Here is a 13,206-nt window from a genome sequence, read left to right on the forward strand (position 1 = left end):
CCCTGCTTGTGTTCCCTCTCTCGCTGGCTGTCTCTCTTTCTGTCAAATAAATAAAATCTTTAAAAAAAAAAAAGTTAAAAATTAAGCTACCTCATGATCCAGCCATTGCACTACTGGGTATTTACCCCAAAAATACAGACGTAGTGAAGAGAAGGGCCATATGCACCCCAGTGTTCAAAGCAGCATTGTCCACAATAGCTAAATTGTGGAAGGAGCCGAGATGCCCTTCAACAGACAAATGGATTAAGAAGATGTGGTCCATATATACAACGGAATATTACTCAGCCATCAGAAAGAACGATTACACAACACTTGCAGCAACATGGACGGGACTGGAGGAGATTATGCTAAGTGAAATAAGTCAAGCAGAGAAAGACAATTATCTATGGTTTCACTCATTTATGGAACATAAGAAATAAGAAGATCGGTAGGGGAAGAAAGGGAAGAATGAGGGGGGGGTAAACAGAAGGGGGAATGAACCATGAGAGACTGTGGACTCAAACTGAGGGCTTCAGAGGGGAGGGGGTGGGGGACTGGGATAGGCTGGTGATGGGTATTAAGGAGGGCATGTATTGCATGGTGTGCTGGGTGTTATATGCAAATAATGAATCATGGAACTTTATATCCAAAACTAGGGATGAACTGTATGGTGACTAACATAACATAATAAAAAATTATTATAAAAAAAAAGAGATGGGCTTCTGTGTAGTCAGTGTGTCAGTGTGTATCTTTATATATGTTAATGCATTACACGGGTGTGTGTCAGTGTGAGTCTGTGTGTGGGAATCTACATATGTGTCTGCAGGCGAGTCTAGGGGTCTATTCATACATGTGTAACCACCTGTGTAGATATAGTTTGTTGTGTGTCTGTTCATCTTGGTGTATATCAGTAAGTGTGTGTGTGTGTGTATGTGTGTGTCTGTGTGTGTCTGTGTGTGTGTAGGGGGCTCGTCCATAAGAAGACATGCTCCCTGGGGCCTACCGAGGCCTGGTGCAGGCAGACCATCATACGGTTCCAGAGACCTCATCCATGGCAGCTGAGAGCACTTTGCCTTCCAAGAATCTGCAGGTGTTTCAGGCACAGGTGTCTGCCCCAGTCCAGCCAGCGTTGGTCTTTGACTGCTGAGCACATGACCCTTTGGGCCCTTCCTTGCTGGCTGCTCCAGGGCCCTGGCTCATGAAGGTCTGACTGCATGGTGCAATAATCATGGGGACTCATAGGGTCCCTTCCTCTCCCCAGGAGCTCATGAGGGGTGTTCTGGGGCAATGAAAGAGTTGACAGGGCCCGACACAGCCCCTGACTTTCTGGAACTTTCTGTGTGGCTACCATATGCCACACTTAGGCCTCTGCGATTCACCACAGTGGAGGGATCTATAGGGCCAGGGCTAAGAAGGTTGGCCGGGAAGGGACTTGAGCCTGGTGGCCTCGGGGGTTTTCTCTGGCTCTGAAGAGCAGGGGACTGAGGGGTGCCAGCAAAGCAAAGGCGAGTGAACAATATCAGAGCCTTCTATCTTTCAACAAAATATAAATGTTGAACCAATACACAGATGGGCAGGACATCATGTTGACAAAACACCCACAAAACAAGGACATTTCAGTTCAATAATAAGACCCTGATGGGGCCTTTATTCAGCAGCACAGTTTAGAACAGGAGAATAATCGAGACAGTCATCAGAGCTGAAATGCCCCGCTTGGAGTATGTGACACTCCCTCTCTTGCCTTCATACCCCTCTCCAGGTACGGTTCCCTTTCTTTGGCTGTGACACTCCCTCTCTTGCCTTCATACCCCTCTCCAGGTACGGTTCCCTTTCTTTGGCCCCCCCCTTTCAGTTAAACTCCTTGAAAGAGTTGTCTGGACTCAGTTTCCACTCCTTTTCCTTTTCTCTCTCGAGCCCATTCCAAAGAGGCTTTAAGCCCAGCCCTCCACCAAGATCCTGGGTCCATGCACCCACGTTCCAGAGCCAGTGATGGGTTCCTCGCCCCGGCTCACCTGGCTTGTCTGGAGGATTGGGCACCCCCGGTCTTCCCACTTGGCTTCCCGAGTTCCCATCTCACCAACTGCTCTTTCTCCACCTCTTCTGCTAGAGCTGCCTCCTCTTTTGCCCCAGACTTCTGCATGGCCTGTCCCAGGGTTCAGTCCTAAGACCTCTCGGTACACTTGCTCCCAAACTCTCTCCTGCACTGAATCTGGGTTTACGCGTCGAACTGTGCCCTTGGCGGTTCACTAGTTGGGTGCCTGGAAGCACCTCACTTGTAACGTGTCCAAAACAAAAGTCCTGACTCACACTCCTTCCACTCCGCCCCAGCCTGCTCCTCCCTCAGGCTTTCATCTACCACCTGCTCAAAAATTCAAGCCAGCAAAACTTGGAATTCCATCGAAAAACATGGCACCTTCACCCACCTCCAGTCCACCGTGAAATCCCATGAAACTCTCTCTTGAACCCAGAGAGGTGCTTGAATCCACCAGCGTCGCTGTAATGTCCCTGCCTGAGCCACTGTCACCTCTTGCCTGGATTACCACAATAGCTTCCCTACTGTCTCCTGATTTTTAGCTTTACCCTCTACAATGTTTCTCCACCCAAAGCCAGAGCGCCACTTTTAAACTGGAAGTCGGATCACGTGAGCTGGCTGCTCAGAAGCTCCGGGTGCTTCCCATCACACCTCAGATTAAAATCCAAAGTCTACCATACGAGATTCCGTGTGATCTGGCTCCTGTCGCTGTCTCTACCTTGGTCTCCACGCTCTCCCTCTTGCTACACTCCAGCCTCTCTGGCTTTCTTGCTGTCGCTCAAACACACTGAGTGCCCTCTGGCCTCCTGTCCTTGGCACCTCCTTTCCCCTCTGCCTAGCATGCTCTTCCCCCAGACTTCTGTGTGGCTGGCTTCCAGGAACATCACAGAGGTCTCTGCTCACACGTCACCTCTCAGAGAGGCCTTTTCTGGGTTATGAGCGGCTGATTTTCCTGGTTTCTCTGGGACCAAGGGTTTCCGGGGATGTGAGACTCTCAGGGCTGAAGCTAGAACAGTCCTGGGCCAAAGCAGGATGGCTGGTCACTGTCCAGACCCGCTCCCGCCCGCTCCCTATCCCACTTTTTCTGGTTTGTGTCTTACTTCATGATACACACCACTCCTTATCATCAACTCTTATTTTCTTTCTTGAACTAGAGCATTGGCTGCATGAGGCCAAAGACTTTTCTTGTTCACTGTTAATCCCCAGCACCTAGATAAGGCCCTGGAATACGATTGGTGCTCAGTACATATTTGACTAATGAATCAGGAATGAGTTGATAAGATCAATGATAGTACATATATAAAATGGAAAATTACCCCATTGAAAAACAATAGATCTGTAAATCAGAACGGGAATATACGTGTGATACGGTATCAAGCAAAAAAAAGGGCGTTTCAAAATGGTAGGCGTACCAGGGAGACCATTATTATAAGAAAATAGAGACGCATGCATGTATACATTTGTGCATAACCACCAAAAAAGGATGGTTACAACCCAAGGTGACAGTGGGCTAGGCTCGTTTTTATCTTTGTACCTTTGTGTAAAATGTCTCGAGGTGTTGCTGTTCACGTAATACTTAGGTACTAAGGCCTGAGGAGAACTTTGACGGACGCATTGCCCACCACCACACTCCCATCGCCTTGACTGGGACTCCCACAGTTGAACAGCTCGCAGCTCCTATGGCTTCTTTCTCACCTGAACCACTGTCTTCTGATTTTCTGGCCAGAGGCTGGGCATCAATACTTCCTCCTGACTATTCAGACCTGCAGAGACCCCTGTGAACTTCCAGGGTGTGGTGCAAGTCCCTCCATGAGCCCTCAAACCTGTCCCTCCTTTTAACTGCCCCAGCCTAGACGAGCATGCCTCTTCCCCATCAGGACACAGACCTGCTCACACCTCCCGAGGCCTGTGGGTTGCAAGGGCAGGGCGGGGGGCTCATGCAGTTCCCTCTCCTTGGAGCACTGTCCTGACCATTCTGGTCTGCTCAGCTAGCCCTTTGCATCTGTCCTCATTTGCCTTTCCCAGAAGCCTTGCCAGACCACCCCCGCCCCCTGATCCCATAAACTCTTGTTCCCTTCTCTGTGCCCACTGCTGCTGTAACACCTGTCTTCAGCCTACTGTAATTTATTCATTTACATGCCTGCCTGCCCGTGCATACCAATGACAGTGCAACCAAGTGCCAGCTTGGTTTTATTTTGTTCCCACAGCGCCAGGGGTTAGAAACCACCAGTATCCCTGTTTTAAGGAGGAGGAAACTGAGGCACAGAGAGGTGAAGTGGCTTGATGAAGACACTGAGCTAGTAAACACTGTAACTGGGATTTGAACCCAGACAGTCTGACTCCAAAGGCTGTGGCCTGGAATTGCAGGAAGAAGTTAGGAATGTAGAAAAAAGGGCATGAAATTGTGGGAAGGAAGCGAGGGTGTGACTGGATTAGTTAGGAGGAAAGGAAATTAGGTGGCCCAGGAGGCAGAGAGGCAGCTGAGAGGGAAGGAGGGAAAGGAGGGAGGGGAGAGAAGTTAGAAAGGAAGGGAATTAGGGAGGAAGGGAGGAAGGCAGGAACAGTTAGGAAGGAAAAAGGAAGGAAGGGAACTAGGAAAGAGGGTGCTAGGAAGGAAAGGAGGAAATTGGTAGCCAGAAACGAAGCCAGCCAGGCAACCCGTTTGTCAGCTTGGCAGCCCAACAGGCTGGCAGGCCGGGGTCCTGCTCACGCCTGAGCCTCTCACCTGAAAACACTAGGTCCCAGCTCAGGTCCTGGGGGGCAGCCTGGGGCACAGCTCTGCCCTCCTGTCTCTCTGCATGGTCCCTCTGACCCAAAATGCAGCCCTGACGTGCCGGGCAACCTTTCCAGTCAGGAGCGACCTGTCACCCACTCGCTTGGCTCCCAAAGTAGCTGGGAGCTGACGACAGGGCTTTCTGGTTACTAATTAACCCTGAACCTGAATCACGATGCCGGGCCATACCCAATGGCTTCTAGACAGCCCTGCCCTGGGGACCCTCTGAACTTTAAAGAGCTACGCACAATTCAGGTTATGTGACCTTGGGCAGGTGACTCCAGCTCCCCCAGCCTCGTGTGGATTGGTGAGGGTGGCGTGTGTCCTGACCCTCACCAGGAGGGTCTCTGAGGTCCCTTCCACCCCTGTCCCATTTCCATTCTCTGAAATGCCTCCCACCCTGCCCCCCCCCCAGGTCCTCCCCATGCTGACCTCCCGCATGGCCTTCCCTGATTCCACCAGCTGAATCACATCCCCTTTCCCTTAGTGCCTGGAGGGCTGACCACTGAAAGGGCTGGTCTCGCACAGCTCCGGCCTCCAGCCCTTCCTTGAGGGGGGACCACCAGCCTCTAAGATTAGCCCTTCCCTGGACCCCCTTCCGGGGATGGGCAGCTCACACTGTCCGGAAGCCAGCTTTGTTGCTAGACACCCCCCACCCCCCACCCAGCGTGCCGAGCCAGAGCCTGCCAACTGGAGCTCACCTGCTCCGGCACCAGCCCCGGAACCATCCTGGGAGGAGAACCACAGCTGAGCTGAGCCCCATGTTCTGCTCTGCCCTTCAGGGACCTGGGGCTCAGGAACTGGGGCTCAGTGCTGCACAGCTCGCCCCAAGGAAGGCTTTCTCCTGGTAGATCCGAAGCTGCCCAGACTGAGGGTTCCACCTGAGGGCAGGGGCAGAGCCAGGCCCGCTACCCAGTCTGCCTGTCATGCTGCCTCCTCCACTGCCTTTTCATGAGGATGTCAGCAGCTTCTTAACCGTTCCAGGGTGCCCCGGAGAAGCCTGCATGCCCTACTCCCCACCTCCACCAACACACACACGGGCAAACACTTGGCCTCTGCCCGGAGAGGTGCCACGGCTGGCCACAGTGCACACAGCAAATCCGGGCCGAGCCCTGGGTCCTGCCCCTTTCCCGAGCTGTCCGGCTGCAGCTCCACCAAGCTCCTCCTCCCCTGCATTCCCAGAGCCGGTTTTTAAACTCCCCCAAGACGGTGTTGCCTAAACCGTCCTGAAGAAGTCCCGCGCACTGGAGAATGTGGAGTAAGAAGGGAACACTTCTCTAACCCATCTTCAGTCTCATTTCCCGAAGTAACTGCTGTGAACTAAACGCGGACCATCCTTCCAGACCTTTGTCTACAACCTAACCTACATACCTCATTCGATTTTTCCAGAAAAATGGGCCACACTATACATATTTTTCGGCAACTCACTTTTTCTCACATGCATGTTTCCATATCAACACAGAGAGAGTCAGTTTTTTTTTTTTTTAAACATCTGCATCACGTTGTATAATGTGGAATTAATGTCCCTGTCCCTGTTCCCTCTTTACTGTTCCTTTGCTTTTGGACATTTAGGATGCTACCAATTTCACAATAATTCTAACAAGGCCGCAGAGAACCACGTGGGGCTAATATCCTGTGGCCTTGCCCTCCTGCTTCTGTCTGATAAACTCCTGCAGGGGGGAGTGCTGGGTTAATTTTGACCTATCTACCAAGTCACTGTAAAAAGTGATACCAACTGACAGGGCTATCAGCGGTGCTTAAACTTGCCCTTCCCCTCCACCGATGCTGCAGAAAACAGCGAGGTGGCTGCTGCGGTGAGGCCCCCTCCTCCCTGGCCTCCTCCGCCTCCCCCCTGCCCTGCCACCCTCCCTCCCAGTGCCTTCCTCTCTCTCCTCTCCACTAGCTGGCTGGACTCGGTTGTCTGGGTGCGAAGGCCAAAGACACATTCTCAGGGATGAGAAGGGGAGCCGGAGCCTGGACCAAGGTGCACCCACCTCCATGAATATTCCCTCCACCTTGACATTCAGCCCACTTTTCTGTGCTTTGTCGGGTCCCCTGCCCACACTCCCACCGCTTCCCCCACCTGCACACACCCTCCCTCTCACACCGTTAGGTTCATCCACAGGCAGAGGGAATAAGGGGCGTATGATCTGTAGGGAAAAATCTATCACCTGCATGAGCTGGACACAGGACCTTTGGGCCAATGGAGTTCCCACATAGGCCAGAGATGGGCCCTCAGGTTTCTTTGGAATTTTTTTTTTTTTAGAAATGGATGAATGTACAAAAATTTAAAAAATCAAGTAGGACTAGGAGGTAGATAATGAAAAAGATCAGTTTCTTTTCCATTTCTCGGCTTTTTAAAAGCTGCTTCCTTCGGTATTTACATCCATTTGTCTAAATCGCATGATTATTCTGTTATTCCTTTTGGTTTTAAACATTATCAGGTGGATTCCTTTCTATTGTGGAACATGAATCTTCAGATCTCGCCCATCCAAATACACACTTCTGTTTTTCCTAAAATTAATACTGCCTTCTTTGACGGCTTGAAACTTTGAATACACACACACACACACACACACACACACACACAGACACACACTTCTCTTAAACTCTGGTAGAGCTGAAAATATCCTCTTCATACAATAATATGTCAGTTTTGGTTTGTTTGTTTTGTTTTTCATCCTTCCTGGAGCCTTTCATATTCTTCTGTTCTCACCTGGACAGTTGCTCAGTTGTCAACCTGGCCCTTCCTTTCCCTATCACTCTGCAAGTTCCCTTCGTCTCTCTCCTTGCTGGATGTCCTGTTTCTTGGATCCTATGTTTTCCTCCTTCCTTTCTCCCTCCCTCCATCCCTCCCTCTCTCCCTCTCTCTTTTTTCCTAATTTTGAATTGTGGGTAAATTTATTTAACACAATTTGCCATTTCAACCACCTTTTAAAAAAGACTTTATTTATTTATTTGAGAGAGCTAGAGAGAGAGAGAAAGACAGTGAGAGCGCACAAGAGCATGAGCGTGGTGGGTAGGGGTGGGGGGAGAGGGGCAAAGGGAGAGGGAGAAGCAGGCTCCCCACTGAGCAGGGAGCCCCACGAGACTCGATCCCAGGACTCCGGGACCATGACCTGAGCCAAAGGCAGACGCTTAACCGACTGAGCCACCCAGGCGCCCCAATTTCAACCATCTTTAACTGAACAATTCAGTGGCGTTAGTTACATTCACAATATTGTACAACTACCATCATTACCTATTTACAGACTTTTTTTTTAATGATTTTTTATTATGTTAGTCACCATAGAGTACATCCCCGGTTTCCGATGTAAAGTTCGATGATTCATTAGTTGCNGTACATTCACAATATTGTACAACTACCATCATTACCTATTTACAGACTTTTTTTTAAATGATTTTTTATTATATTATGTTAGTCACCATACAGTACATCCCCGGTTTCCGATGTAAAGTTCGATGATTCATTAGTTGCGTATAACACCCAGTGCACCATGCAATACGTGCCCTCCTTACTACCCATCACCAGTCTATCCCATTCCCCCACCCCCTCCCCTCTGAAGCCCTCAGTTTGTTTCTCAGGTCCATAGTCTCTCATGCTTCATTCCCCCTTCTGATTACCCCCCCTTCTTTATCCCTTTCTTCCCCTACCGATCATCCTAGTTCTTATGTTCCATAGATATTTACAAGACTTTTTCATCGCCTCAAAGAGAAATTCTGTAGCCATTAAGCAGTAACCGTCCATTCCCCCTCCTCCCAGCCCCTGGTAACCTCCAATCTACTTTTTGTCTCTAGGGACCTGCCTATTCTGGATATTTCTTATAAGTGGACTCACGCAGTATTCGTCTTTCTGTGCTTGCCTTATTCCACTTGGCATCACATCTTCAAGGTTCTTCCATGTTGTTTAAACCTTTTTTATGGTTGAATAATATTCAGTTGTAGGGATGGACCAAGTTTTGTCTACCCCACTCATCTATCGACGGACACTTGGGTTCTTTCCGCCTCTTGGCTATTGTGAATAATGCTGCAGTGAACACTGGCAACAAGCATCTGCTTTCAGATCTTTCAGGCGTATACTTAGGAGTGGGATTTCTGAGTAATGTAATTCTAGGTTTAGCTTTTTGAGAAAGCAAACCCCTCCTCAAGCAGCCAACCTGTTTTCCAACCTGTTACATTCCAACCAGTGGTTTCTCCACACCCTTGCCAACAATTATTATTTTCCAGTTTTGTGCTGACAGCCATCCTGGGAGGTGCGCAGTGGTAGCTCATGGTGGTTTGGATTGGCATTTCCCTAATGACAAATGCTGTTTGTTGGCATTCTTTTCATGTGTTTGTTGGCATTCTTTTCATGTGTTTGTTGGCATTTGTACATCTTCTTTGGAGAAAGGTCTAGGCAAGACCTCTGCCCATTTTTGGGGGGGGTTGTCTTTGTTTAGTTTTAGGAGTTCTCTATATATTCTGGATATTGAACCGTTGTCAGATGGATAATTTGCAAGTATTTGCTCCCATTCCATAGGTTGTCTTTTCACTTTCTTGATAAAGTCCTTTGATGCACAGAAATTTTTCATTTCGATGAAATTCAACTTGTCTGTTTTTTTCTTTTGTTGCTTGTGTTTTTGGTGTCACATTTAGACTTCACTGTCAATTCCGAAGTCATAAAGATTTACCTCTAGGTTTTATTCTAAGGGCTTCGTGGTTTTAGCTCCTATATTTAGGTCATTGACCCATTTTGAGTTCCATTTTTATATGGTATAAGGTAGGCATCTAACTGCATTTTTTTTCACATGTGGAGATCCAGTTGTCCCAGCACCATTTGATGAAGAGACTGTTTTTTCCCCATTGAATGAACACTCTTTTCAAAAATCAATTGGCCATAAATGTTTGGGGTTATTTTTGAACTCTCAATTCTCTCCAATTGGTCTCTATGTCTGTCCTTATGCCAGTATTACACTGTTTTGATTACTTTATATTTGCAGCAAGTTTTGAAATCAGAAAATCTGAGTCCTCCAACTTTGTTCTTTTTCGAGATTGTTTTGGCTTTTAGGGTCCTCTTGCTAGTCCATATGGATATGAGGATCGGCTTTTCCATTCCTGCAAAAAAGGTCATTGACATTTTGATGGGGTTTGAATTTGTTGGTTACTTTGGGTAGTGTTGGCATGTTAACAATCTTAAGTCTTCCTAGACATGCACACAGATGTCTTTCCATTTATTTAGGTCTTCTTTAATTTCTTTCGGCAATGGTGTGTAGCTTTTAGTATATAAGCCTTTCACCTCCTTTAAATTTATTCCTAGGTATTTTATTCCTTTAGATGCTGTTTGTAAGTGGAATTGCTTTCTTGCTTTCCTTTTTGGATTGTTTGTTGCAGGTGTTATAGAAACACAAGTGACTTGATTTTTGTGCGTTAATCTTATACCCTGCATCTTTGCTTAAATTATTGGCTTTAGCAGATTGCTTGTGGATTTTTTTGTATATAAGATCATGTCATCCATTAAAGAAATAGTTTTACTTATTCCATTCCAATTTAGGTGCCCTTTATTTATTTCTCTTTCTAAAAAAATTTTTTTAAAGATTTTTTTTTTTTTTTTGAGAGAGAGAACACGGTGCGGGAGGGGCAGAGGGAGAGAGAGAGGGAGAAAGGCAGACTCTCCGCTGAGCAGGGAGGCTGACCTGCGGCTCCATCCCAGGACCCGGAGACCATGTCCTGAGCCGAAGGCAGACGCTTAACCCGCTGAGCCACCCAGGCGCCCCTCATTTCTCTTACCTAATTGCTCTGGTGAGAACTTCCAGTACAATACTGAAAAGCAGTGGTGAAAGTGGGTTTCCATGTCTTGTTCTAATCCTAGGAGAAAGTCTTTTATCACTGAGTATATTAGCTGTGGGGTTTTTTTGAAGATGCCTTTTATCATGTTGAGAAAGTTCCCCTCTATTCCCCAGTTTTCTGTTTTTACTGTGAAACAGTGTTGGACTTTCGTAAATGCCTTTTCTTCATCAATTGAGATGATCGTATTTTTTCCTCTTTCATTCTAGTAATGTGGTGTATTACATAGACTGACTTTCTTACTTTGAACTACCCTTGCATTTTTGGAATCTTCCTCTTTTTTGACTTATTCTCTCATTTTTTTAAAAAAGATTTTATTTATTTATTCTACAGAGATAGAGACAGCCAGCGAGAGAGGGAACACAAGCAGGGGGAGCGGGAGAGGAAGAAGCAGGCTCATAGCGGAGGAGCCTGATGTGGGGCTCGATCCCATAACGCTGGGATCACGCCCTGAGCCGAAGGCAGACGCTTAACCGCTGTGCCACCCAGGCGCCCCTATTCTCTCATTTTTTAAAAAATATTTTATTTATTTATTTTTGTGAGGGGAAGAGAGAGAGTGAGCATGAATGGGGAGGGGGGAGAGCAGAGGGAGAAGCAGACTCCCTGTTAAGCGGGGAGCCCGATGTAGGACTCACTCCAAGGACCCTGGAATCATGACCTGAGCTGAAGGCAGACGCTTAGCCACTTAACCGACTGAGCCACCCAGGTGCCCCTTATTCTCTCATTTTGATGGAGCACATCCTTTAGTGGCTTTCTGAGGAAAAGCTCGCAGGAGATAAAAGTTTGAAACTTTGTATGTTTGAAAATGTTCTGCCTTCACATTTGGCTGGATACAGAACTCTAGCGTGGAAATAATTTTCCTTTGGAATGGTGAAGATGTTGCTGAACTCTTTTGCTTCCAACACTGCCATGGAGTTCAATGCTATTGATTCATGTTCCTCTGGATGAGATCTTATTCTCTGGAAGTTTTTAAATCTTCTCTTTGTTCTCATTATTCTGATATTTCACAATAATGTAGCTTAGTGTCGTTCCTTTTACATCCATTGTGTTGGGCATTCAGTGTAACCTTTTAGTTTGGAGACTAGTATCTTTCCACTCTGTGAAATTTACTTTTTAAAAAACGTTTTAAAAAAATATATAGAATTTCTCTGTTCTCTCTTATTGGCATTTCTGTTAGTTGTATATTGGACCTCCAGCTAGTCCTCTAATTTTATTATTCTTTCCCATTTTTCATTTCCTTGTCTTTTTCTTCTACTTTCCAAGCAATATCAACTTTATCTTTCAACCAGTGTGTTGAATTATCTCTGCAATCAATTTTAAATTTTAAATTATCTCTGCAATCAATTTTAAATTTAAATGCCTCTCAATGTTTCTTTTCCTTTTATAGCAGCCATCGCTGGTAGAGGAATAGCTTCCACAAGTGGAAGTATCAATTCTTCTACTGTGATGGGTAGGAAAGAAGGAAGAATGGATATGGGTGGGAGGAGACTGGCAGATGAGGTGGCAGGAAGGTGGGGGTATTCCTTCTGATGACTTCCATTTTCTCTGTGATATGGATGATGAACACATATATTGAGACAACAGGGAGGGTAATGGGGCAGGCATTTGAGGAGCATGGAAAGGGAAATCAGAGGTAACCCCTTCAAAAACCCAGCTGCTTCCTAGGCAGCCCTGAGGGTCCACACTGGAGCCGGAGAACATCAGTCAACCATGGCACCAATTGCCTTAGTCAGATAAGCTCCTGGTAAAGGTGTGGAGAAGATGGGCTTGGACAGCTTGGTGGTTGGTATTCTAGCTGCGTAGTCTGGAAGGGCAGCAGGGCAAAGAAATTAAGGATACTGACAAGAAGGGGGTTGATGTGATTGGACAGGGCACTTCTGCCACTTTTCCTTTGCTCACAGTCTCTGGGAAACTTAACAGAGTCTAACTGTTCAGCTTGGCATTTCCTACCTGCAAGTTTGATGTTATTTTTTTTTTAAGATTTCATTTATTTATCTATCAGAAAGAGATCAAATGCAAGTGCACACAAGCAGGGGGAGTGGCAGGCAGAGGGAGAAGCAAGGAGCCAGATGAGGGACTCGATCCCAGGGCCCTGGGATCATGACCTGAGCCGAAGGCAGACGCTTAACCGACTGAGCCACCCAGGCGTCCCAGTTTGATGTTATTTTAAAAACTGGAGGGCTTCATTGAATTTTCTGCCCCATCCATTTATAAACTGTCAAGGATCCAGCCTTTTCCACACTGTTTTCTGGGGGTTCCTATTGTTTATGTTTCTCAGTGTAGACAAGTATACCCACTTATCTTTATACTTTGATTCTTATCTTTATTTTTTTATTTTTTTAAAAGATTTTTATTTATTCAACAGAGATAGAGACAGCCAGGGAGAGAGGGAACACAAGCAGGGGGAGTGGGAGAGGAAGAAGCAGGCTCATAGCGGAAGAACCTGATGTGGGGCTCCATCCCGTAACGCCGGGATCACGCCCTGAGCTGAAGGCAGATGCTTAACCGCTGTGCCACCCAGGCGCCCGTTTCTTATCTTTAAAAATAGAATGAGGACCCCCAACAACAAAAAGAATGCTCTATTCTCTTCAATAATGAT

At 47.0% G+C, this 13,206-nt stretch overlaps 1 protein-coding gene across 1 annotated transcript in view; it reads right to left on the reverse strand.

The window, feature by feature from the left end:
* SGK2 (serum/glucocorticoid regulated kinase 2) overlaps positions 1 to 4,890 on the reverse strand; it is a 14,870-nt gene extending 9,980 nt beyond the window's left edge. Inside the window, exon 1 of the mRNA XM_034641589.1 lies at positions 4,737 to 4,890. The gene's annotated coding sequence lies outside the window, so the exon portion shown is untranslated. The remainder of the gene's footprint in view (positions 1 to 4,736) is intronic.
* Between the last annotated feature and the right edge of the window lie 8,316 nt (positions 4,891 to 13,206).

This window comes from Ailuropoda melanoleuca, chromosome 13 (genome assembly GCF_002007445.2).
Source record: "Ailuropoda melanoleuca isolate Jingjing chromosome 13, ASM200744v2, whole genome shotgun sequence".
Taxonomy (NCBI): domain Eukaryota; kingdom Metazoa; phylum Chordata; class Mammalia; order Carnivora; family Ursidae; genus Ailuropoda; species Ailuropoda melanoleuca.